This window comes from Arvicanthis niloticus, chromosome X (genome assembly GCF_011762505.2).
Source record: "Arvicanthis niloticus isolate mArvNil1 chromosome X, mArvNil1.pat.X, whole genome shotgun sequence".
NCBI classification, from domain to species: Eukaryota; Metazoa; Chordata; class Mammalia; order Rodentia; family Muridae; genus Arvicanthis; species Arvicanthis niloticus.
This window is the reverse complement of record NC_047679.1, coordinates 88,446,720-88,472,895: the sequence shown is the minus strand read 5'-3', so window position 1 is coordinate 88,472,895 and position 26,176 is coordinate 88,446,720. Positions and strand designations below refer to the sequence as shown.

At 37.8% G+C, this 26,176-nt stretch overlaps 1 protein-coding gene across 4 annotated transcripts in view; it reads left to right on the top strand.

Moving 5' to 3' along the window:
- Positions 1–26,176, top strand: part of Acsl4 (acyl-CoA synthetase long chain family member 4) — a 69,537-nt gene that overhangs the window by 3,265 nt on the left and 40,096 nt on the right. For 3 of the 4 annotated variants that reach the window (XM_034485186.1, XM_034485187.2, XM_034485188.2), the window contains exon 2: positions 24,008–24,057. The gene's annotated coding sequence lies outside the window, so the exon portion shown is untranslated. Of the gene's footprint in view, positions 1–24,007; positions 24,062–26,176 lie in introns of all 4 variants that reach the window. The other variant, XM_076918561.1, reaches the window with a different exon arrangement.

The following is a 26,176-nucleotide window of genomic DNA, read 5'->3' as shown; positions in this document are numbered from 1 at the left end:
ATTCTATTGAATTATAGCCTGGGAGGATGGTGTGGTTTTAGTAAGACACATGGACATTTAGTTTATTTTATTAAAATAGTAAGATTCGAGTTGGGATGAACAAAATGTCCTCAAAGTTAAGCCCCAATAGGGGTGCAAGATATACTCATGTTTTATTATGGACTGTTTGTTTGGTTTCTTTGCAACAGCCTTGGCTGCCCAGTAGATCCACCTACCTCTGCTTCCTGAGTGCTGGGATTAAAGGTTGTACCACCACACCTGGGCTCTGCTTTTGGTTCTTTGTGGTGTTTTCTGTTCTCCTTGCCTCCTTGACTTTCTTTAGGAAAATTAATAAGCTTCCCCCCCTCCTGCTACTGGCTGATATATATAAAAGATATATATATATATTACACACACACATTTTTCTTTTTCGATTGTGGATTCTGGTATTGTTGTAGGTTGAGTAATACCTCAAATCTGATTTCAACCAATGTTATCATAAATAATTAGTATATAATAGGATGACTAAGAAGTTGCAGTAAATACAGTGTGCCCATATTCACATTCTACCATTTTTTCTTTTCTTTTTTCTTTTTGAGTTATATGCTTGTGTGTATGCCACATGTGTGCAGATACCTGCCTAAGCCAGAAGAGGGCTAGACACCTTGAGAGCAGGAGTCAGGCATTGTGAGCTGCCCAACACAGGTACAAGGAACTAACTTCTCTACAAGAGCAGCAAGCTCTCTTAACTGCTAAGCCATCTATTTCAGCACTTTTAGCATGCACTTTGTGTGTTTGGTTCTGCACACTAGTAGCATGGATAGCTTTCTGTGATTAATGTAGGCAAGTCACAGAACAAGTCTATTCCACAAGGGGTACTTAGGTTGCCCTTTTATATTTACAGCCGTCTCCCATCTCTCACTTCTCATGTCTCATGTCATTTCAAGAACACTAAGTAAATGGGGACACAGACTGTAATCATTTTAGACTGCCTCCCACCACTAGCATAATTTTTGGAGAGTCCTTAGATTTATATCCTTAATTAATAATCACTTTCTTTTCATTAGTGAGTAGTATGGCATGTCATAGATGCATGTTTAACCAGGCAGCTATCAAAGAACCTCTGGTGCTTTCCATGTATGGGGCATAACTTTTCATGGCTAACAATACAATTGTCAGGTTATATAGTAGTTGCATGTTTAGATTTCAAAGTAACTGATTTCCCCAGGGGCTACCATTTTACATTCCCATTAGCAACTATTTTTCCCCTTCGCTACCTAGCTCTTTTCATAGCTTTAATTTACAATACCTTAATCATTCACGATCTTTTTTTTGTTTATGGTATTTATGCTTTTTTCTCCCCGAGTGCTGGAATTAAAGGCATCATGGTCTGCCTGGTTTAAGGTTGTACTTTTTTTTTTTTTTAATTTAAATGAATACACTGTAGCTGTCCTCAGACACACCAGAAGAGGGCATCAGATCCCATTACAGATGGTTGTGAGCCACCATGTGGTTGCTGGGAATTGAACTCAGGACCTCTGAAAGAGCAGTCAGTGCTCCTAACTACGGAACCATCTCTCCAGCCCCAAAGTTGTACTTTTAATTGCAGTGTTTCTCCCTTTCCTTTTCTCTAAATCTTCTCATCTACCCATCCTTTAAAAAATGTGGCCTCTTTTACCCATGTTGTTGTATATGTCTGTGTTTGTGCGTACACACACATTTAATCATAATCTGTTGCGTCTACATAATATTACTTTGTGCTTATGTTTCCTATTCCAATGGATATATACAAAACACTCCCCAACCCAAATCTCAGAGAGGATCACCAGAGGAGGGCAGAAAGTTTGTATGAGCCAGAGGATCAGGGAGTTTGCTAAGTGATTGTGTCTCCTAGCAACATTAGAAGCTCTATCCCTAAAGTCTCATCAACATGACCACCCAAATGTGAGCTGAATAAGAAGGACACTAATGAAAATACCAGTGTGGGCAGGGACTAGGCCTCAGCCCTGCTCATAACTACAGGTCACTGGGTAAAGCTGGGAGCAGGAAAATAGTCCAGTCTTCTCTGGGGAAGAACATACCAACTGGTTCTCCAGTACTTCATGGTCAGGCCTGAGAATACACTACTAAGTCTTTTAAAGTATAGCTACCCCATTTCCCCACTCCCTCCTGCCCCTCTATCACATCACGCACCATATAGCCCTACCACTTTTGTGTCCTCACCCCTTTTTTAAAAATAATCCATTGAGTGCTATGAATGCATGGGTGTGGTGCCATCCACTGGTGCTTAGACAACCTATCAGGCTGCTGCTAGGTCTTGAGTATAATATCAGTTATCCTTTTGCCTGCTTTCGTGTTGGATTCTTTGAAATTGTCGAATATTAAAAGTTCCTGGTATATTTCAGATACTGCTTTTTTTTTTTTTTTTTTTTTTTTTTTGGTATATGGCTTGTAACTATACTCTTTCACTTTGTGGCTCGAGTTTCGAATCTCCTGACAGGGAGTTTGCAGGACTTTATTTTGGACTGCTGAAGCAGGAAAAATTTGTAATTTTTTAATACATGGCCTGTGCTTCTGGTGTCAAGGAGTCTTATATACCTGTGTTATTTACTTGTAGTCCTTTGTGTTCTGCCTTGTATCCGTTATTTATTTATTTATCTTTACTGTAAGCAATGTAGTCACTGCTTCAGTTCTGGAGCTCAGATGTGTCCTGTGGCAAAGTGGCTTTGAGCTTAGCATATGAATCTGGTTATACAGAGTCCTGCCGTACTAAAATGGCTGCTATCCTTAAAATAGAGTGTCTCACAACCTTACCAGTTGTTAAATACAACATAGAATTAAACAGACACACAGTGGGTTTCACTTTCTAAATTAAAAATGTTTTGGCAAAACTATAGTTTTTCAGCAAAGTTTTTTTTTCTCTTTTAAACTATCCAAAGCATAGATATTTGTTCTCATTTAGACACAGTTTGAAAGTATATGCCTGCATTTTGAGTGGTGAGGTATATATCTCAAGTATATACTTAGTAGGTTTTTTTTTTTACTTAGTCATCTAGAGTAAAACATGATTAAATTTGTCTACACTATATAGTTTTCTTTTATAGTCACGACTTGTTATTTGACAGATAACTATTTTGTATGCTGCAGGGACAGGGCTTAGAGAATTATACATGCTGGGCAGGTGCTCTACCATTGAGCTAACAACCCCAACCCTTAACTATTTTTACAGTGACTATTAGTTTTCGGTGATGCTTGCACTAACTCCTTTTAGAAATTGTGTGTGCCTGTATTATGGTAAGAACTTGCTGGACTAGTGATTAATTTTAAGACTACTCATTTTTTTATGGCGGTACAGCAGTAATCATGTGTCTCTTTGCTGTTACCATATTTGCTCCAGTAAGTGTGCAACAGTTGGGGTATCACATTTCTACGAGAAAAAAGCAAACTGGTATAAGTCAAGGGACAGAAAAAAAAAAACCACTCCCTGTGGCCAAATCCTGCCCACCACCTGTTTCTGTAAGTAAACTTTTGTTGGAACACAGCCATATGGCTCTGTTTATGTATTGTCTGGCAATATTCACAGAGACCCCGTGGCCTTCCAAGTCTGTTTACTCTCTGGCCCATTAGAGAAACATTCTAATGAATTCCTAGATAAGGCAACCTCAACTAGGATCGGTTTTATAAAGGACATTTTATAGGCTTTGCTTGTATTTCGGTTCAGAAGACTATATTCAGTTTCTTTACCAAGCCTGGCAGTAGAATTAAGGCATAGTTAGAGAACTGGTAAGGTTGGTTTTTGTTTGTTGAGGTGTAGGTTATTTCAGCAGGAACAGCAACTTACAGGTATGGTTAACTGGTATGGTTCTAATAGAGGCTTATGCAGTTGGGTTATTCCAAGGCAGACTGGTAATGAGTGAGTTGGGCATGGCTGCAGGTTTGCACCAGAACCTTTGCCTTGTGATCTTTAAAGTACACAGTAGGAGGCTACCAATTTGAACTTCCACTGAGGTTTATTATTTTGCTTGCACAACTTCCTTCTTTTGTTAATTTGACACTTCTGTTCTTTCAAATGTCCTAAGTGTCAGACTGAAGATAGAAATGAAGTTGGGACACTCGGCCATACATTTAGAAGGAAGTGGATATCATCATAAGCAGAAGCATATTAGATATATTTTAAAGATAGAACTGCATATTTTTTAAAAAAGCTCTTGTGACAAAACATAAAAACATTTTAACAACGTCAGAAAGGAAAGTAGGAGATTTTGGCAGGGCCAGCTAAATATGCTGTAGAAACGTCAGTTTACTTGATTTCCTGTATTAGATGATGATCTTCATTTCTTTGGTAAAAGTCATGATTATAAACCGAACAATTGCTATTAGTTGAGTGTGCTTGTAAACCGAACAAGGTAATCAGTTAAAACTGGTGATGATCATAGTAGGTTCATTGTAGTGAATGACACTTGAGTTGGTTTTAGGAAGAATCAATGAATGAAAATTGCTAAAAAAATAATAACTAGGTTAATTAGGTATGGGTTAGACAGTATACATTTTATGTAAATACAGGAATTTGAAAATTGTCTATATGCTCATGGCTTTACAGGTATCTTCAGTTCCTTGACATTTTTATCCCAAGACTTCAGGTTAAATTTGTTTGCAGTCACGAGAAACATCTTGGCCTTTTGGCCCTATGTCAGGAGTTTGGCGAATGAGTGTACCTTGCACACTGATAAAATGGAAGGAAGATAACCTGACATGTTTGCCTTGTGACTCATTAAGAATAGTTTTTCAGTCGAATTGACCATTTATACTAACTGTTGTAATTCAAATTAGATAAAGGGATTTCTGCATAATAAGCATAATATGTAATGAGCCTATTGGTCCATGAGAAAGATGGAAGAAAATGTTTGTTTGTTTATCTATTTATTTTATGTATATTCATGCATACACTGTAGTTGTCTTCAGACACACCAGAAGAGGGCATCGGATCCCATTACATATGGTTGTGAGCCACCGTGTGGTTGCTGGGAATCGAACTCAGGACCTCTGGAAGAGCAGCCAGTGCTCTTAACTGCTGAGCCATCTCTCCAGCCTGAAATTTTTTTTTTAAATTATGGGTGTACATTTAAGAAAGCAGTGGAGGGCTGTGAATTGTGAATTGGAATTTTTCTGATAGATAAAAAAGTGATGAATGCAAAAAAATATCTTCAAGTTTATCTACTTAGGGGAATACAAACCATTTTGCAAAAGATACATTGCTAGAAATTAAATATAATACTTTCAGAAAATGGAAACTCATACACTATGTAACTTTTTGATAAACAATACCTGAATCTGCTCATTTAAAAATGTTTTTTTGCTAGGTATAGTGGCACATGCCTTTAATCTTAGCATTTGGCCGCAAGGTAGGCAGATCTCCATGAATTGAGTTGTAGGCTGACTACATAGGGAGCTCCAGGCCAGTCAAGGTTACAAAACCAATAAAGAATTTGTACAACTATTTTGCTGTGCTATAGAGTATCATAGAACAAAGAGAAAGAGAAGATTCCCATCAGAGAGACCTAGATGGACTGACAGGCGTTCTAGGAGTATGGTAAAGGAGTCATAGAGCATTTATGCATCATGATTCCACTTATCTAAAGGCAAATAAAGCTTATCATGTGTAGATAATAAAAAAGGTAAGATAACACGCTGAGGAACAGTTATCCCTAGAGGAAAAGGGAGTGGCGTTAGAGGAAACTTGTTTTTGCCTGTCAGACAGTGGCGGCGCACACACACCTTTAATCCCAGCACATGGCAGGCGGATTTCTGAGTTCTAGGCCAGCCTGGTCTACAGAGTGAGTTCCAGGACAGCCAGGGCTACACAGAGAAACCCGGTCTCAAAAAAAGAGAAGGAGAGGGAGAGGGGGAGGGGTAAGGGGAGGGAGAGGGGGAAGGGGGGAGAGGGAGGGGGAGAGGGAGAGGAGGGAGAGGGAGAGGGCAAGAGAGAGAGAGAGAGAGAGAGAGAGAGAGAGAGAGAGAGAGAGAGAGAGAGAGAACGAGAACATTTGCCCACTGGAGGACACTTTTTTTTCTCGAGTCAGGGTTTTGATTATTATATGGCAAATGTACTGAGTGAACATTTAAGTGATTTGATAAAACATAACTCCCATGGAGATCTTCTAAATTTTCTACTTGGAAAATATAAATACAAGAATAAATAATACCATGCTCAGATCTGTTGTTGATTTTCTAATGTAGATGCTTGCACATGCGTGTTTGCATGCATACAGACACTTGGCATTCATAGATACAAACATGTATGCTGTGTTTCTACAAAATTTCTTACTATACATACTGATTTATAACTTTCTTTTAATTTTACACAGTACTGTAGGCATCTTTGAGGATTGGTGACTATGTAATTGAAAAAGATATCCGATGAAAGGTTAAAAAAACCAGTGCTGTGTAAATACAGTATTTTTGTAAATATAGCTGGTTTCTTTGACAAATTGTCATCTTGGGACAAGTCATAGTCACCAAAAGTACCTGGCCAGTGAAGTTTTATGTTCTCAACTTCAAAGCAGTTCAAGTCATTTTGCATTAAATCCAAACAAGTGGCAGAAGCATGTCATTTCTTTTTTTTTGACATGTTCTAAGAAAGATGTTAGTTGGTTTCATCATTGTGTGAACATCACAGGTTGTATTTATGCAGAGCTAGGTAGTAGAGCCCATTGTATACATGGTCCACATAATTGCATTCTGTGGGTCAAGTATGACTGGAGCACAATGGGCTTCCTTAAACCATCCTCATCACAAATGTGACAACCTTTCTAGGCAATGGGAATTTGTGAAATTCTTTATAGTCTTATAGGACCACCCTCATATATACATTCTCTTCATGGTTTCTTTTTTGTTTGTTTGTTCCTCTAATCATTTTCTACAAATTCAGTAGGGCATTTTATTTAAAAAGATTCTTAGCCGGGCAGTGGTGGTGCACGCCTTTAATCCCAGCACTCAGGAGGCAGAGGCAGGTGGATTTCTGAGTTCGAGGCCAGCCTGGTCTACAGAGTGAGTTCCAGGACAGCCAGGGCTACACAGAGAAACCCTGTCTCAAAAAACAAAACAAAACAAAACAAAACAAAACAAAACAAAACAAAAACCAAAAACACAAATAAAAAGATTCTTGTGTGAACAAGGTTTTTCCTATGAATACTTTTGTCATAGCTACTCTTTTTTTTTTATGATTAAAATAACCCATTTTCCAAGGCTATCTCTTACTTAGACTTTTGGAGTTGGATTTCATATCAGGAGAATTTTCCACTCTTAGGTGCATATAAGGTCACAGACTTGGGAGAACAATAAGGTAACAGGTATAGGAGAATGAACTTAAAAGATTCTATACTTCTTATTTGACTAATGAGAAAAGGTGTTGAAAAGTTTCTGGCGAACTCTTGTTGTGGATGAGGCTAATGCAGGGTAGAGGCATATTAAACCACCTGCTTTCCTTTAGTTTTTCTGCCTATTTCCTTTAATGTATATTATCGTAGCGTTATGAAAAAGTAATGGCAGGCTTATGCAGGATCACTCATCTAAGAAAACCTGGAGAAGTGAGCAGAGCTGTTTCTGCGGAGAGGAGGGCAAGCGTTACTTTTGTTTAGGATGTGTTAGTCATTGCTGCTTCAAGGTTGAACAAAAAACTTAAACGATCTCTCAGACAGGAAACAGGAACTTGGTGAATGAGCTTAAAAACCAGTTATAGCTTAGAAGACAAGAAAGAAGGCACAGTAATGTAGCACTGGGAAGAATCCAAATAAAAGATACTGCATTCTTCATGGCCACAGAAGCTTTGACATCAAGAAGTAAGTTAAACCAGTAGTTGAAAAACCAACGCTTTGCTGAAGGATAGACCTGAACAGTAGTTACGGTACTTGCCAGCTACATATGTTTGAGAAAAGTAGAATAGAGAAAAGTAGGCTAGGCATAATGATAGTCTTAGAGTTGGAACCAGAGGCTTTCAAATTTGGTTAATTGAAAGTTTAGTCTAGGATGGTTTTAAAGTCTTTGGAATATTTGGGGTACAGAGAGTATCAGGTATCAAAACAAGACCCAAAGGTTTTTGGAAAGTAGTTGGATTCTCTATGCCCAGACAACTTTTTACAAAATGTATTCATTGCTTTTCTGTTGCTATGATAAAGTACCATGATCAAAAGCAACTTACTGAAACAGTTTCACTTGGATGAGAATTCTAGAGGGGGAGGATCCTATCATGGAAGTGAGTAGGGAAGCAGACAAGGCAGCAGGAGCAGGGGACTCAGGGATTCTTACCTCATGTTCAACCTTGAACATAAAGCAAAAAGAGTGACTTGCCTCCCAGAGTCTACCCCATTGATATGTTTCCAGTAGGGCTGTATCACTTTCCCAAACCAACTAGGGGTGGGGGGAATGTTCAAATTCCTGACCCTGGCAGGGATATTCAAACCATCACACAAAGGTAGGTTAGAATTCCTTGGAAGCAAGTTGTTTCCAGAATTGGAACCTAGAAAAGGCAAGGCTCAGGTGCACATTTTGTGAGTTATGCAACCCTTAATTGGGAAGCCATGTGGTGTTTATTTCCACAAATAGAAATGTTGACATTAGCATCTTCATTTAAACACAATTATACATTCTACACCTTTTAAAAAAGTAAACGACTGATCTTCTAAGGATGTTACAGTTTTTGTTTTCAGTGTCAAATATATAAGGCCAGGATTTTCATAAGCAACTAACTTTTAAAAATTATATATATGTGTGTACATATATACAATGCATATATGCATTGCTTTTTAACATTTTGTTGATGACCAAGAGATTAACTATTAATTTTTTTATACAGAGTATTTCTCTTTTCCAAAGAATTCCTTTTACCTGCAGTTTCACTTTTGAGTTTCAGTTGCCCACATTCAGTCTGAAAATATTAAATGGAAACTTCCAGAAATGAACAATTCATGAGTTTGAAATACATTTTACCACAGTATCTTGTTATAATTATCTTATTGGTCCCTATTGCTGTTAATCTTTCTCTGCCAAAATTCCAGGTTAAACTTTATTAAAGAGATGTGTATACAAGGAAACACTAGCATGGGTAAGTTATGGTGCCATCCGAAACTTTAGGCATGTAAGGAATGTCTTCTATTTTCCTCCCTGGATAGAAGAGGTGGGCACTATACTTCCTTATAGTTGGGAACCCCTTACCGCACAGGCTGTTTTAGAAGAATGATTGCCAAACAGAAACCTTTGCAATGACTTTCCTACATATACCTTTTTAAATTCTTGACTTATTCATTTATGTTTTGAGATTGGATCTCAATATGTACCTGAAGTTATCCTGGAATGCTCTGCTTACTACTCGTGTGCACGTGCCTTTGTACACATGGAGGCCTAGTTCTTGAGAACAAGCTCTCTGCTGCAGCCTTGTGGCCTCTGGGGACCAGGCCTACACACGGTACCTCTACAGACTGAACCCTCCTGCTGGCCCTGTTCCTGTTTGTAAGCAACATGACTTTTACAGCGTAGCCATCTCTTTTGGGATTTGCCTAGGTAGAACTGAATAACTGGTAATTGTCAGGCCCTGATAGTATGGGTTTAGTATTGGGGCAGAAATAGACAAAAGGGTCCACAAACGGTGCTGGAGTATTTGTGAGAAAAATACTTTGGTTGCAGGATGGCTGCCCACTTCCTGTCTTCTTTTTGTGTCACCCTACATTTCTACCATGTACTTTGGCTCTATGAAGTCTTTCTCTTTAGTGGGTGGCCTAGTGCTGGAATGATAACATTTAGTAGAATGGGGGATTGTTCTCATAAGTAACAAGTTTCGGATAGCTGGTACTTTTCTCAAAAACGACTTTAACTGTAAGGACCATATTATCTTTGTTTTATCCTTAGAAGGAGAAACTTTCCAGCTATCTGTCTTGACCATGGGGAGGCTTGTGATAGTGCCTTGTCTTTAATTGAAGGACCACATCGCTCAAGACACTCCCTGCAGGTAGGAGGAGGAGAAGGAGGAGGAGGAGGAGGATGCACAAGGCTATTAGCACAGATAAGGAGGAAGTGACAGTGACGGTCTGAACTCTGGGTGTACTTTGTATTGTGAAAAACAGACATTTGCAATTCTGTTTGTTCTACGATATTTAAAGAACAAGTTGAGTCAACCTGACACAAGCTGGAGTCATCTGGGAAAAAGGAAGTTCAATTGAGAAAATGCCTCAGTTTGCCCACTGGCAAGTCAGTTGGGTATTGTTTTGACTAATGATTTATGTTGGAGGGTCCAGCCCACTTTGGGCATAGCCACTAATTGGTAGGTGGTCGTGGTTTGAAAGCAGACTGAGCAAGCCACGAGGAACGAGCCAATGAACCACTCCTTTATTATTATTCTGCTTCAGTTCCTTAAGCTCCTGCTCTGACTTCCTTGGGTAATGGACAAACTATTAGCTGCAGATGAAATAAACTCTTTCCCCCTCAAGTTGCTTTTGGTCACGGTATTTATCACAGCAATTGGAAGCAAAGTAGGGCAGCTTCCTTAAGTTAACTAGAATGTGAGGCTCTGCCGTGTTAAACTTGGTGAACAGTCTCCAGTAAATATTTACTAAATATAAAATGAGTATTGTGTAATATTCATAATGGAACTGTGGTGACTTTAATAGGCAGCAAGTAACTAATTTGGAAGGAGTGACTGTGATTACCATTTTTTTTCAGCTGACTGTTTTTCAGCTGACGTTTATTTCTCTAGTTTTGCATCATTCTTAGCTAAGAAAACAAACCATTTAAAATATTTTCTGGATGATGTAACATCTTATTACAAAATCATGGAAAATATTTCTTTTGTTTAGAAGGAGTGACTAAATTTAAGATGGAAAATTGTTAGGCTTATCAGCTGATTTAAAAAAAAAAAAAAACAAATAGTCAAGCTTCTGGTCCCTTTACATCATACTCCTAAGTACTAGGATTGGCTTATGCCTCTCGGTTAAAGAAAAGAAATGGGGAGAAGGGGTTGGAGAGATAGTTCAGCAGTTAAGATCACTGGGCAGCTCTTCCGGAGGAGGACCTGGGTTCAATTTCCAGCACCTACATGGCAGCTCACAAGTGTCTGTAACTGCAGTTCCAGGGGTATCTGACACCCTCACAGATAAACAGGCAGGCAAAACACATAAAAATAAACAAATCTTAAAAAAAAAGAAAAAGGGTAGTTCAAAAAAAAAAAGGGGCAGTTCAAAGTTTCGCTGTATGTATAGTATATGTGCCACCCCCACCCCCATGGTGTGCCACCCCTCACCACCACCTTAGGACTGTGCAACAAGATGTTGTCATTGACAGAGTTTATGTTGGAGAACTGCACAATTGGGAGTTGCAATAACAAATTATAAAATCAGTTCATAATGTGTATGGTTTTATATTGGGCTCCATCCCTAACTCTTCTTGTTCACATCAGCCCAGAGGCTGCAGGTTGTAACTCCAAGCAGAGTTTAGTTCTCAGCCAGGTCTGAGTGTGCTCCTTCCCCGTGGTTTCACTTGCATTGCCCCAGTGCTGGTGAAAGACCTGAATGTTTCCTGGACTAGGCTCCTGGCTCTCAACCTCAGTTCTACTTTCAGGTACGTTTGTCTTGGAAACTGTGAGATAATGGCATCAAAGGGGACCTTTCTCCTTTTAAAATATCTTCAGTCTGGAGAGAGTCTTAGTAGTTAGGAGCACTTGTTGCTCTTGCATGGGACCCCTGTTTAGTTACCAGAGTCCACATGGAAGCTCGCAGTCCTTTGGAACTCCACTTCCTGGGCTCCAGTGCCCTCTTCTGGCCTTCATGGGTACCAGGCATGCAAATGGTTTACATGCTATACATGCAGGCAAACCACTCACAAACATAATAAAAAATGTAAATCTAAAAAAATAAAAGAAATAACCTTAACTGCAAGTCACTTTTGCAGAGTGACAGAGACAGCAGAGCTCAAGGGGATGGGAGGTAAGGGAGAACATGTCACAACATCCTATCGTGCTGCTGACCTTGGCCTTGCTTTTGAAGAAGGGTAAGCAGAAGATTGCCCCATACACATGAAAAGGCAAACTACTTTCTTTTACTGCTGTTGACATTGGTTACAGATGCTGCAAAGAGGATTGGATTATTGCCTACTTTAATACTTTAAATATGACATTTGACATTAAATGATTATAGATGTAAATGTAGAGGGGGTGTCTTTTTAAAGAATGATGTTATTTTTATTTGTATTTTTTCTTTCTTTTTATTTTTTAAGAATATATATATATATATATATATATATATATATATATATATATACACTGTAGCTGTCTTCAGACACACCAGAGGAGGGCATCAGATCTCATTATAGATGGTTGTGAGCTACCATGTGGTTGCTGGGAATTGAACTCAGGACCTCTGAAAGAGCAGTCAGTGCTCTTAACCACTGAGCCATCTCACCAGCCCTAGAGGGGGTGTCTTAAAGACACTTTTCATCTCTGATCCAACAGAAGCTAAATGTATTTGCATTTATGGGCAATATTCATCAGCACTAAATACCAATACTTTTAAATCTGGCAGGTTTGTTTCTTAGCTTTAGTTTATTTCTTAGAATATATAGATCCCCTTCCTTAAAAAGTATTTCATTGAGATGGAAGAAGCCTTTGCCTCTGCTTGGTATCTTCTACTACTCTGACACTTCATTTCTAATTGGTTCTTATTTATTTTTTACTTTATTTTTCAGTGCCTGAGAGCATGCTATGTAAATGCTATACCACTGAGTTTTGTACCCTAAGCCTTAATTTTGGCAGTCTGGATATGTGTCTTATAGTAAAGCATTTTAAATACCTAAAAAAAAGACTCCCCTGGCTATGTTCACTATGGATCTAAACTCTTCCAGATTTTACCTTTTCTAAAATAATATAACCAGGTGGGGGTGTTGTTTGTAATAGCTGGGCTGGTCAATATACAAGATTGGTTAGGACCTTTAAGCTTGTTTATGCTTCTTTTTAAATATTTACTTTATGTGTATGAGTACAGTCACTGTCTTCAGACACACCAGAAGAGGGCATCTGATCCCATTACAGATGGTTGTGAGCCACCCTGTGGTTGCTGGGAATTGAACTCAGGACCTTTGAAAGAGCAGTCTGTGCTCTTAACCACTGAGCCATCTCTCCAGCCCCTTATTTGTGCTTTTTGGCATAGCAGTTTTTATTCCTCTGTGCTCTTTTAGAACCTCATATACGATCATTCTTTTTGTGCATGTCTTTTCATGGCCTGACATTTAAATGAACTTTTAAAATAAAAATTGATTTTAAGTAAGCAAGTCAGATAATGCCTTCTTTTTTTGCAGTAGCAGGTGTAACTGGATACTCAGTAGCTATTATTAGTAACTCTTGAAAAGTCTGTAATCATCTAGTTGGATGATAGGATTGCTTCCTCTGTGACCTTCTCATGGTGTACCTCTTTATCTGTATTAGGCTACTGTCTACTAAAAATGTAGTTTATTGAACACCAAGTTCCACTAGAGTAGATTACAGTTTATAGAATATTTCTTGAACAAATGCTTGCACATGCCTTTTTAACTACTAAGGATTTGGGAAACTAGATTTTTTTTTAATGTGAAAGAAAAGGGTTGTTACTGATTGTATTTTTAACTTTTAATCCCTTTCCTACTCAACTTTCTATGTTATGGTGATTACAAAACCAATCAGGAAATGCTTAAGGATTTATTTCCTGCTTCAGTAAACTTGGTCCAGCAGACTCCTATCATTTGTCAATGACATAATTGCCTCTACAATTTTGTGTTGTAATGTTAGAAGGTGTGATGCCTTACTGACCAAGAGTTTAGTTTATGTATTCTTATGCAGCCTTAGGTATGGCTTAATCAAATGAGTTCTTATAAATTTAAACAGTTGGTACATACTCTGTATTTTTAAATGTGACATTAATACTGATCGCACTGCTTTTAAATGAACATTTTTTATTTGGAACAATATTAAGGTCATAGTAAATATATGAGAGACGGGGCTGCAGTCCATGTATAATTAGTACTGCTTCCCCTAACATTGTATATTATATAAAAGTGGCAAAGCAATTAAACTAGCATTCACTTTGTATTACCTAGGTATTGATTTCAGTCACAGCATTCAAAAGTATTCTATATATTTATTTTAGAATATATAGAAAATTCCAAAAAACATGTCTGGGTAATCCTTTTACTAAGAGGCAGCTGATATTTTTTAAACATTTTAAATAGACATCTTTGTCTATTTTTCTATGGAGAATACAAGCCCATTTCATAAAACACTGAATTTCCCTAAAAGAGAGGCTGTCAAACATATTTTAATTTTTTTTTTTTTTTTTTTTTTTTTTTGGTTTTTCGAGACAAGGTTTCTCTGTGTAGCCTTGGCTGTCCTGGAACTCACTCTGTAGACCAGGCTGGCCTCAAACTCAGAAATCTGCCTGTCTCTGCCTCCCAAGGGCTGGGATTAAAGGCATGTGCCACCACTGCCCAGCAAATATTTTAAAAATTTGTGTTTTTCCACTTAAATTTGACATTTATATCTTTTCTTTAATAAACTTTTTCTCATGTCTGTTGTTTTCTTATATAACTTATTCTTTCACCTTAAATACTTTGTTGTATCTCTGTTCAGTTCATTCCTTATTACTTGAAGAAAAAGGCCAACTATGTATGTTTCCAGTGCTTTTCCTTCTTTCAGCAGCACTACTGGATTAATACATGTGTATGCCAAATTGAACTATTTAAATTTGTGGGTTTTAAAAAAAATTGTATGTAGTGATTTTTTGACTTGCATCATTGTATGTGGTTCACCCCGAATTTTGCAAATGCGTTCCAGGTTTTTCTGATCCCTCTTTTTCTACTGAAAATCTCCACATTTAGAATACTGTGCTGACATAAATCTTTAGACCAGAGTGTTAACTAAACTTATGTTCCACAAGTCTCTGATAAACATTACATACTTAAGACCTATGACTAGAGAACTTTGAATGTATCGCCTATCCATATAGAAATTGACTGGAGCTTTCAGCTTAGGCTCTGTAAAACAGCCCATAGATCTGTCTCCAGGGTTCATTTCTGTGTTGTGTATTTAGTGACACTGCTGCCACCCAGTGGCAATTTATAGAAAGGCTGCTATTACTGCTTCAATATTTTCCACCATTTCAAATACTTTTTTTGTTGTTTGTTCTGTGTTCATGGTTTCACCTTCTGTTTTTTTTTTCTCCACTCATGTCACTAATACTTGAGGGTTTCAGCTGATATTCAGGGAGATGAACGCTAGTGGTATAATGTGGTTCTGATAGTCTAGTTAAATAAAGACTTTGGAACATGGGACACGGTATTAATAATAAATGTAAACATACCAAGTAGATTTTTGTTTGCTCTGCTTTATGACGTTATGGTTCTTTGCACAAAAAGGACACATACCTTGTATTTGGTAAGAATATGACACTTCCTCTTGGTGTTTAATGGAAAGCTTCTCATTGTATAAGAAGAAACACTCCTATAAATGTGTGAAGATGCTCATACTTCAGTGTAGCACGAAAGCTGTAGCTTAGAAATTCTTCCCCAATTTCCTCTTGCCATTGTCTGACTGGTCGTTTCATTCAGTATTCATTCAAGGACTGCTTACTATGACTATGTATCTACTCAGAGCCTACCCTGTACCCATGTGATGCTCCCCACTGTTATAGTGGGTCATCCAGACAAACATGGCTTCCATCTTCAATGAGAGAACCAAAGCAGGAGAACACACGCAGAAGCTTAAGTGTGGAGCTCAAGGGTGCTTTGAGGGCCAGTGTCAAATGCATGTGACATAGTCAGTCAGAGAAGACTTTCTACCAGTTCTGCCCAAATGAAGATGTAAAGGAAGCCAGAAAAGGGAAGAATAGAATCTTCATGGCAGAAGAAAAAAATATGTGCTAGGAAAGGAAGTGAAAGGCCAAAAGTTAATGCTTTTGAGAAACTGTAAGTTCATCATGGCAAAAACTGTGGACACTAGCCATGTTCTCCCCATTTTATAGTTGTGGTAACTGGAGCTAAGAGGTCACCAACCTCCAGTAAGTGGCCCAGCCAGCAGTTGAAGATAGGCTGTCTAGTTGTGGCATCTTGACCCCTTTTTGCTGTGCAGGCTGCCTTTCAGCTGGCCTGCGGTGTTATATTGGAGCCTTAAGCATGGATGATGCACTGTGCCTGTGATCTGGTGTTCTTTGCCCTCATTTCTTAGCATGCTGTTAGGCTGCATTGGAGACCCAGATTATTAATATTCCAGCAGCTGGCATTTATAGGGTCTGCATTAGTTTACAAACATTCAGATTTGCTTTAATCTTTTGTCATCGGCTGGTAGTCAAACAAGCATGATTTGATATGCATTGCTAAGGTTTCCAGAAAATTATAGATGGGAAATTATAGCTGGTTATGTAATTTTTACCAACCACCACACAAGATGCTCATTATTTGCAAAGGTAGAAATTTTGTTCGATTTCTGAAGTTAACTTGGCAACATTTTTTGATTGTTTTTCAAGTTAAATTGGAACTCAATTTCAATATTTGGACCATTGTCTTTTAAACTTGTACAGATGTAAAAATAAAAACTAGCTGGAGATATTTCTTCCAGTGTATCAGTTTTGTTTCATCTTAAAATATAAACTTTGAAGATGAAGAATTTAATTTGGAATCAACAAGGCTTTATTCTAGATTTCTTCTAGATTTTAGCTGGATTGTAAATGTTCAGTTGTGCATAAACTAAAATTGTAGATTTTGAAAGACTATAGCATCTGTGCACACATTTGGAGGAGAAAGAAGTAGTGATGAGAGACACAGAAGAGACAGTGAGCTTAATGCTATGTACCTAGTGCTCTCATTCCATACATATTACACAAGACTGAATTCAAAGAGGAGCTTGAACCTGCAGCTATTGTTCTATAGTGAAGGCTAGCTTTGGCTACTGTGGCCATACATCCGTCCGTATTTCCTGAATGTGGGATAACTTAAAACAAATTAAGACTATGTTTCTAAAAGAGGAGGAGTTTGATTGTCCTCTAGGATGACAGACAGGTCTGCAGCTCAGTTACGGTCCTTGGGAGAAGTGATCACACTGATTCTAAATCATGTTTTTGAATCTAGCTTCTCAAGTATTGCTTCTGTGCAATACTTCTAAGCAGTTCGGCAGTTTCTTTTAACATGGACATGCAACATTATTTTGAGTAAATCTCTGTTGTGTATTGCAATAAAATTGTGTGCGTAGCACTTGTATTCCTTTCCTAATGGTCAGTATTGTGAACTTCCTGCAGCTAGGCCCTGTTGAGGTTATTGCAGGACACTTTCATAGGCGCGTTGACCGTACAGGAAGTGGGATTACTTAATGATACTTTATGACTGCCTGAAACATTTTGAAATAAAAACTTTGAGGGAGAGAAATGATTCAGCCTTTTCTGTGTCCTACTTTGTGAAGTCAGCCAGGACACATTTGTAAGGTATTATATTTCCTTGCAATGTCTAAAGCAAGACTGCGTTTGGTGAAGTGATAGTCTCCAAAGTTTTGAATGTTTGTTTCCAGAGGCCAGATATTAAACAAGAGGTACTAATAAAGGGTTCACTACTGAAATCCCTTCAAATATCCTCTGATTGCCACCAGTGTAGAAAGCAATACTCTGTATTCTACATACAGACATTAAAAGAGTTATTAGGTATCACGTAGTTGTCTTCTGTTACTTGTATTCTTGTTTGTTTTAATAGGAATGGTAAATAGAGCTGCAGAATCCACAGACATTATTAACACTTTCATTTGTGTGTGGGACGCTTCATAGTTGTTGGCTTTTTAATGCCGTCTATTTATTTAGTGGTAGTTGAAATATTTCTGTGATGATTCATGTGGGACCACAATAGTGATATATTTTTTGCTAGTATTTGTTTATGTGTGCTGAGGGATGAAAATAAGGCACTTAGCCTACATGTAAGTACTCTTCCACTGACCTGCAGGAACACCATGCCTTTGTTAGACTCATTTTAACATAGGGAATGGCAAGAATGCTTAGTCTTAGCAAACAGTATTAAAAAATGTGGTTATTTGATTTTGAATCTGGTTTAAAAATGGAAATATCAAATGGCGGTAGTGCGCAGTTTTAATCCCAGCACTCAGGAGGCAGAGGCAGCCAGATCTCTTGAGTTCGAGGCCAACCTGGTCTACAGAGTGCCCAGGACAGTCAGAGCTACAGAAAGATACTCTTACTTACTCTTGAACCCCTTATCCCCCCCACCCTAAAAAATAGAAAATGAAAAAAGGAAGTGTTCAATCTACTTGTATTTGTACATTTGAAATCAGATTTTGGCTTTAAAGTATCCCTTATTCTCCTGAGTTGGTTCAGACACCTTTGGGGACATATTGATTGTCACTTACCAACACAGAGAAATCTATCAGCATAAATTAGAAATAACTGAAGTCTTCCTTATTATTAATTAAATATGGAATATATTCTCTGTGGAAGCTTTAAAAAATCTAGGAGAAACTTAAGGATAAAATTTTAAAAGCCACCTATAATTCTACAATCTGGACGTTTGCATTTTGAGGTGTTGCTTAGATGAGTTTCAGAAAGTTGCTCTTGTCCGTGATTTTCTATCTATAAACACCATTCTTTTAACTGTGGTGCATTTGATGATTGCATAGTATTTGATACCATGAACACATCATTATTTTACCAATCTCCATTTGAAGTCTTTCCTAATTTTCCTGCTATCTCTACCATAGTGGCTGTATTTCACTTTATTTTTTATGTGTGTATGTCTGCATCTTTATTTCTAAAGACATTCTTAGGGTAAGGTCATAAAATAAGTTAATAACAATGTGTGGTAAGGCTTCTTGATACACATTGCCAAATTTTTGAAACAAACATGTTTGAGTTTATACCTTACTTTTTTTTTTTTTGAGACAAGGTTTCTCTGTAACCCTGGTTGTCCTGGAAGTCACTATGCAAACCAGGCTAGCCTCGAATGTTGAGATCTGCCTCTTTGAGTGCTGGGATTAAAGCAGATACCATCACACCTGGCCAATTTCTATCTGCTTTAACATCATATTTTAAAAAAGCTCTTTTTATCTGACTTTGATGGCATCAATTTCCTTTAGTTGGCTTTATATTTGATGAAGCTATAATGTAGTCTTACCTGTTTTATCGAATAAAAACTGTTCAAGCAGAACTGGAAGTAGATGCAAAGTAATGTAAATACGAGACTGTAAAGAGCTGGTGACACTTTCAGGAATAAATAGGCTGTATTTTAAGCTATAAGACCTTGTTTCTAAAGATGAATTTTTATTAGTTTACAGAGGAAGTTGCAAAGACTTAACTAAAATTCTAACCACTTATTGCTCATTATATTACTCATTTCTGTGACCATAGCTATTTAAGACATGTTTTATGTGACGTTTTATAATTTCTGGATAAAAAAATAAATCTTACAAATTTTGTGGGAAGACATGACTGTAGTATTTTTGCACCAAGTAACAAGCACTTTCTTGAAGTATTACTCAGATTTTTAATATTAAGTGAAAGCTTGGGAAATCTAGACTCATCCATGGGGGGGGTTAGCACACTTCTTGAATCACCTTGCCAGGCAGCAACTTAGTTCAGTGCCTGTCGTTGTGCCCTTTATTGTGTAGGATATTTGAGTCGGTGTGATGTAATGGCAGTGTTCATCTATGAAAAGCTTCTCCCACCCAGTGGTTGTTTCAAAACAGCCAAGCAGGATCTGCCACTGGTAGCAGAACAAGTCAAACTCTTTCAAGTAAACTATCTTAAGAAATGTGTGCTCGAAAGCCTTCTGATGGAGAAATGGGTAGACTTGTTTTGCATGCTCATTGCTGCACATGCTCATTTGGATTCATTGTAAGTTGGAGAGCCATCATAGCCACACACACAATTGTTCTACAAATAGACAAGAATTGATATCCTATCTTTTAATGTTTCTGAGCCATGATTGACATATATAAAAGTTGGGGGGGGGGTGAGAGAGAGCGCGAGTGAGAATGTGTGTGTGTGTGTGTGTGTGTTTTGTTTTGTTTTATTTTGTTTCTTTGTGTAGTCTTGTCCATCCTAGAACTAGTTCTGTAGATCAGGCTGGCCTCAAACTCCCAGAGGTTCACCTGCCTTTGCCTCCCTTGCTGGGATCAAAGGCACGAGCCACCACTGCCCAACAAAAGTTAAATAGAGTTAATATATACAGCTTGCAAGTTTACAGATGAATGTACACCGCAAAATCATCACCACAGTCTGTACAACAAACTAATTCATCACCCTCTGAAATTTTCCTCTCATCTTATTATTTGCATATAGCCGACAAGAATACTTCTCAGGAAGTTCTCTCTGAAAAATTTTAAATGTACAAGACAGTAGTGCTATCTCTAGTCACCATATTGCAGAATAGATCTTTAGGAATTGTCTTGCATAACTGAAACTTGAGATTCTTTGATAGCTGCAACCTTATTTTTCCCTCCGATCTGGTAAACTACTGTTCTATCCTGGTTCTATTATTAATTTGGCTCTTTTTGATTCTGCGGTACTTCTATGCCTGGCTTTTTTCCCTTAGCATAATGCCCCACTGGTGTACCTCTGAGAAGTGTTCCCTTTTTAACTTGGTTCACTTCTTTCTGGTCCAGTATTTTTTCAGGTGTTTTGTGGCCTGTAATCTGAGCACTGAGGAGGCTGAGGCATTAGGATTGCCAAATCTGAGGCCAACCTGGGCTACACAGAAAGGTCATACCAAAAATAACTGCTTATTTGGTTTCTGAATTCCCCAACATTGTTAATAAGGAGTGGAATTTGTCCACAATTTGTGTCAGTTGAGGTCTCGAACTCACTTTGTAGGTTAGACACTTAATAAAGCTGTAGCTTGCTGTGTACTAATTACCTGGGGGAGAAGTTATGTAAAATAATAAGTAATAATAGACTTTATAGCTGGGATGAGTTTCTTTTGGCATTAAAACTAGACTGTCAGTAGAGCTTAGATAAAGATACTGTTTTAGTATATAAGTAAATATGACTTCAAAGTTGATAAATATAAATTTCATTAGTATACTGCAGATTTAACCACAGAAATATTTACTGTTGTCATGCAATCCATATATAGCTTTAGCATGAAAAATAAAATTTGTGAGTCAAAACTAAAAATCTAAAGATTTTGTTTAGCTTAAAATGTATTCTCATATTTCTACAATACAGCAATAAGCTTTTGTCTTAAGTATGTTTTCAAAATGACTGTTTTTTTTTTCCCTTTGGTTTTTCGAGACAGGGTTTCTCTGTGTAGTCCTGGCTGTCCTGGAACTCACTTTGTAGACCAGGCTGGCCTCGAACTCAGAAATCCGCCTGCCTCTGCCTCCCAAGTGCTGGGATTAAAGGCGTGCGCCACCACCGCCCGGCAAAATGACTGTTGAAAAGAATGCAAAGAGCATCCTACCTAAAAAAAATAGTTTAAAACAAATGAAAGATGATGTGAACTCCGAAGAAAAAAGTAATGGCTTGTACCAGGAGTTAGTTTCTATTATCCATCCTATGAAATATTTGATGCTATGTACAAGACTGTGGGGTACAGAAGCAATAGGACCTGGCTCTTGCTCTTTAGATCATAACACGGGATCATATCATTCAACTTAGGGACTATTTGGATAGCTTTAGGAGTTCAAAGAGGAGTAGGCATTTTAACCTGTGTCAGTGAAGGTATTCCCAAAAGGCAGCTTTGGGACACAGTTCTGGGTAGGGCATGAATTAAAGTCTCTAAAACAAGAGCACTTTCAAGAACCAGATTTTTAATGGTTTTTCAGGTAGTTAATGTTTTCTTTGAGGCATAATACAAGTAGCTAATTTTGCTTGTTAACAAAATTATTACATGTATATATTATTGTTTTGTTTGAGACATGGTCTCACTATGTAGCCCTGGCTGATTTGGAACTTGCCATGTAGAATTGGCTTGTCTTGTACCTGCCACCCCCTCCTTAAGGTGTATGCCATCATACCTGGCTATTGTTTTTCTATTTGTAATAAATATTAATATATTTTATCAATACGTATTTAAGTAGATACTTTGAGACCATCAATATCCAGTTTCAACTTTCAGATTTTTTTTCCTGTTGGTTCTGAAATTCCCCAATTTGTGGGTATGGACAGTGTCCATGAAGTCTAGAACTGGACATTGCCCCTACAACTGTAGTTACAGGTAGTTGTAAGCCAGCCAATATGGTGCTGGGAACTGAACTCAGGTCCTCTGAAAGAGCAGTAAGAACTTTTAGCCACCAGTGGGTCTTCTCTCCAGCTCCCAAGTATATATTTCTTATTTTATGGAAAATTGCATGAAATTATGAAAAGCATACAAATATTAAAACAGCTAGACTTAATATTTTGGCACAAATATTGTGAATATGTAAAACTCAAACATGAGTGTATAATGGGACCAAAGTTGTTTTAGACATCAATATTTTAAAGTTTTAAGCTGTATTTCATGATAGGAGATTTTTTAGTTCACAAGCATTTATCAATAGAGGATTATCTATTTCCTTAATAAAATGTATAAAACTGCACTATTGCTTTGGAAATTGTTTTGAATTGGTCTGGCTTGTGTTTACTTTCAGGTTTGAATGCAATGTACTGATTTCCCTGATATTTTTCCACTTGTCTCTGAAACATCTTATTTTCAACCTAACATTGATGTGTGAGATATTAAATATGGGAGCCCAGCTCATACCTGGACCATGTCCAATAGATGCTATCACATGTTTAGTATTTACTTGACTTTTCAAAGAATGTTTTTAAATTATTGGTTAACAGAGTGATTTACTTACAGAGAGAGGCCAAACCAATACTGTAATGGTTTGTTTTTTAAGTCTGTTCCCAACTATGAGGTTATATGAAGTTTAACAGCACTGTTATATATTAGTAATACTTTGGGATCGTATTTGGAAAAATTTGTTAACTCTCTCATTAGCTTTATGGATGTGTTTTTTTCCTTGTATTTGGTGAATTAGAATTTCTCAGTTCTTTTTCTTGCATAATTGTAAACATTTGACACTGTATTTTTCCATATTACCAGGCTATTATTATATGCTTTCAGTGTGTGAAAATTTTGCTAAGCTAAGCTATTTCAACTTCCTTATTAAAAACACTTGTATATTCAGGAAAAATTCTGAGTAAGGTTTGCTTTTTAATTTTAGCAGAATCATCTGTGTTTCTCATCATCTCTCAATTGACCGGCCTGCAATAACCTATTTAGGTTTCCTGTGCTAAATAACTTCTCAATTTATTTGATTCAGAGGGTGCTGTTTTGTAAGGGGACTCTGGGAGAGTTCTGGATTAAGTCTCTTTTGTGGGAAACTCTGGTTGGCTAGATGAGAAAATGTGATTTGGTTTCCTTTTCCCTGCTGGGTAGCTATTACATTCTTTATTTTCCTATTTGGTGCTAGGTGTTGCTGCTCTACTTGTCCTGCTCTAGTTGGGTAAACCTGGGATAGTAGGGTTTAAAAATGAGGGAGACTAAGTCTAATGAACTAGCTAAGTTTATTCAGAGCATCAGACAATTTTTACTTTGAGACTTAAGATTCACATGAGTAAGGCCTTCAATCACAAGGACAATTAAGATTCACATGAGTAAGGCCTTCAATCACAAGGACAAACCGTGGCAAAACCGTGTTTTTCCATAGAGGCTCGTGAATAACAACAGCTGTCGTCGGCTCACTTCTATCAGTTACACCTAGAAGGATCACACAGTTTTCAATCGCAGTTATACCTTTTGGAAGAAACAAGTCACAAACCATGTCTTCTTTGCTTGGCCTGTTCTCATAAGCGTTCAGAATCCCCCCTGCTTGAACTTCTGTTATATTACTACTTTGAATCAGGCACTCATATTAGTAGTTTATTATTTTGCCCTTGGTAACTGGCTCATCCTGAGCTAAGGGGCACAGAAAATGTGAGCTATCACCTGATTTTCTTTTGCAAAGATTCATGTCCCATGTCACTGTACTAATAAATGTTGTCTCTCACTGCAGAGTCAGATCACGGGAGAAACACCTGTTCTTAAAAGTGAAAGAAGAAATCTGTAAGTATGTGTCCTTTGGGACTTAAAATATATAATTGTATCTACATTTTGAGGCTATTAAGGGAAGAACTTAGCAATATCTACAATGGTAAAAAGGCAATATTGGGGAAAGTAAAATGGGAAAATATATTTACTTTATGTACTTTGTAGAGTTTCACCCATATGTCACTCAAGGGGAACAGTAGAAGGGGAAGAGTAATTCAATTCTTTCTTTGAGTCATATTTCAAAATGGAGTTACACATCAGAGTTTAAATTTTGAGTACTGGGGCTGGAGAGATGATAGCTCGGGGGTTAAGAACATTGACTGCTCTTCCAGAGGTCTTGAGTTCAAATCCCAGCAACCATATGGTGGCTCACAACCATCGGTAATGGAATCTGATGCTGTCTTCTGGTGTATCTGAAGACAGCTACAGTGTACTCATATACATAAAATAAAATTTTGAGTACCGAGGTGGCCAAGCTATTTTTGACAGCCTGGATGGCCTTCTTGTCTGTAAAATGGGCTGGATAGAAAGCACACAATTGCTCATTGATTGTACATCTCAGAAATTAAAGCTTATCGTACCTTAGTGGTCATTTGTCAAATGGATGTAAATATCTATCTGATGTACATACATTTAAATATCAGCATTGTCTTTTTCGAAGGTACTTGCTTATTTCTGGACCATGATGCAGACAGAGTCAGATGCAACAGAGCACTTGAAGTCATACTGTTTGAGACTTTGTACTTGAAAATTCCCTAGTTCAGTGGTTCCCGAATGTAGATTTTTAGGCTAGTGTTACCCAGTAGAGAAGTTTTTACTAGCCCACTCCGAAGCAGGGCAAAAAGGAACAGTAGGTAAAGGCTATACTGGTCTCAGTTTGAAGGGGTAAGCATTTACTTTTATAAAATGATGGTGATAGTAAGTGGTAGGGGTATTTTTTTAACACCTGCACCTGGCAACAGAAGAGCTCTGTGTCTGTCATTCATTACCTTTATCTTTAAAAGCAAAACTAGACTTTGATGTGTTGAAATCTGAATCCAACTTTCTAATTTTATAGATGAGAAATGACAGGCTCATTTGTTTCTGACTTGACAGCTCAGCAGCTCTGACATTGCCTGTCTGGTATTTCTGGTCTTTTGAGAATTGGTTTCATTGTTCCTAAGTTATGAACTTGAAACAGAAGGTGAAGTAGTTTTTCCATGCTAATGACTGATTTCCAAGCCTGAAGAAATTCAGATGATTGAATGTTCTTACATGTATAAATTAACGGCCACTCATTAGTTTGTCTTAAAAGAATCTTAAACATGGCCGCAGAGGAGGCCAGAATTAGCTATTTGTTTCCTAAGGTTCTGTGCTGATGCTTGGTTGACAAAGTAGGTAGCATATCAGTAAGCTTAGTATTTTCTTCAGAAAAGAGATTGCTGCCATTGGCGGTGGCGGTGGGGGACCGGGGTGGAGGGTGTATCAAGCCTCTGTAGTGATCTCTCCAGAAAGGACTACCTTCTTTTTCATGTTGTACCCCTATCTACGCACACAGGTACATATTTATAGCAAGTGACACACAGCACTGGATCTAGGCTTGGGTAGAAATACTCCCAAGTTGGAGAGTAGGAATTTGTCAGTAAGTTGTCAGAACTCCTGACCAGTTATGTTCAAACGTTTTCAGACACTGACCTGTAGCATTTTGGAGGCTGTCCATCGTTTGTCATAACTTTGCTCCAGCTATCTCAGAATAGGTTTCAAAATAAAAATAATTTCCTTGTTGCCTTTGCCTCACTCACCTTGGTGAGATACGGGCTAGGTAAGCAACGTGAACGAATGTAAGACGCAAGAACCGAGCGGAATACAGTCCTGACCCGAATGTGGACATGCTAACTTTAAGAGTAGTTTCCCATTTTTTTGTATGTGACTTTTTTGTGATTTCTTTTTTTTTTTCAGTCAAGAATTCAGTATTTTTTTTAATGTCCAAAGCACTTGTAATGAATTGTGAAAGTAAAAGTGGCCTTGGGAGATTATCTCTTATACCCTTTTCTGCTTTTCTCCTTTACTCTCGCTGACTAGCCATGATGTTTTTCTGGTTTAATGAACTTGGATTGTAATATCATGCTTCGCCAGCAGGTGCCACCTTCTAGTG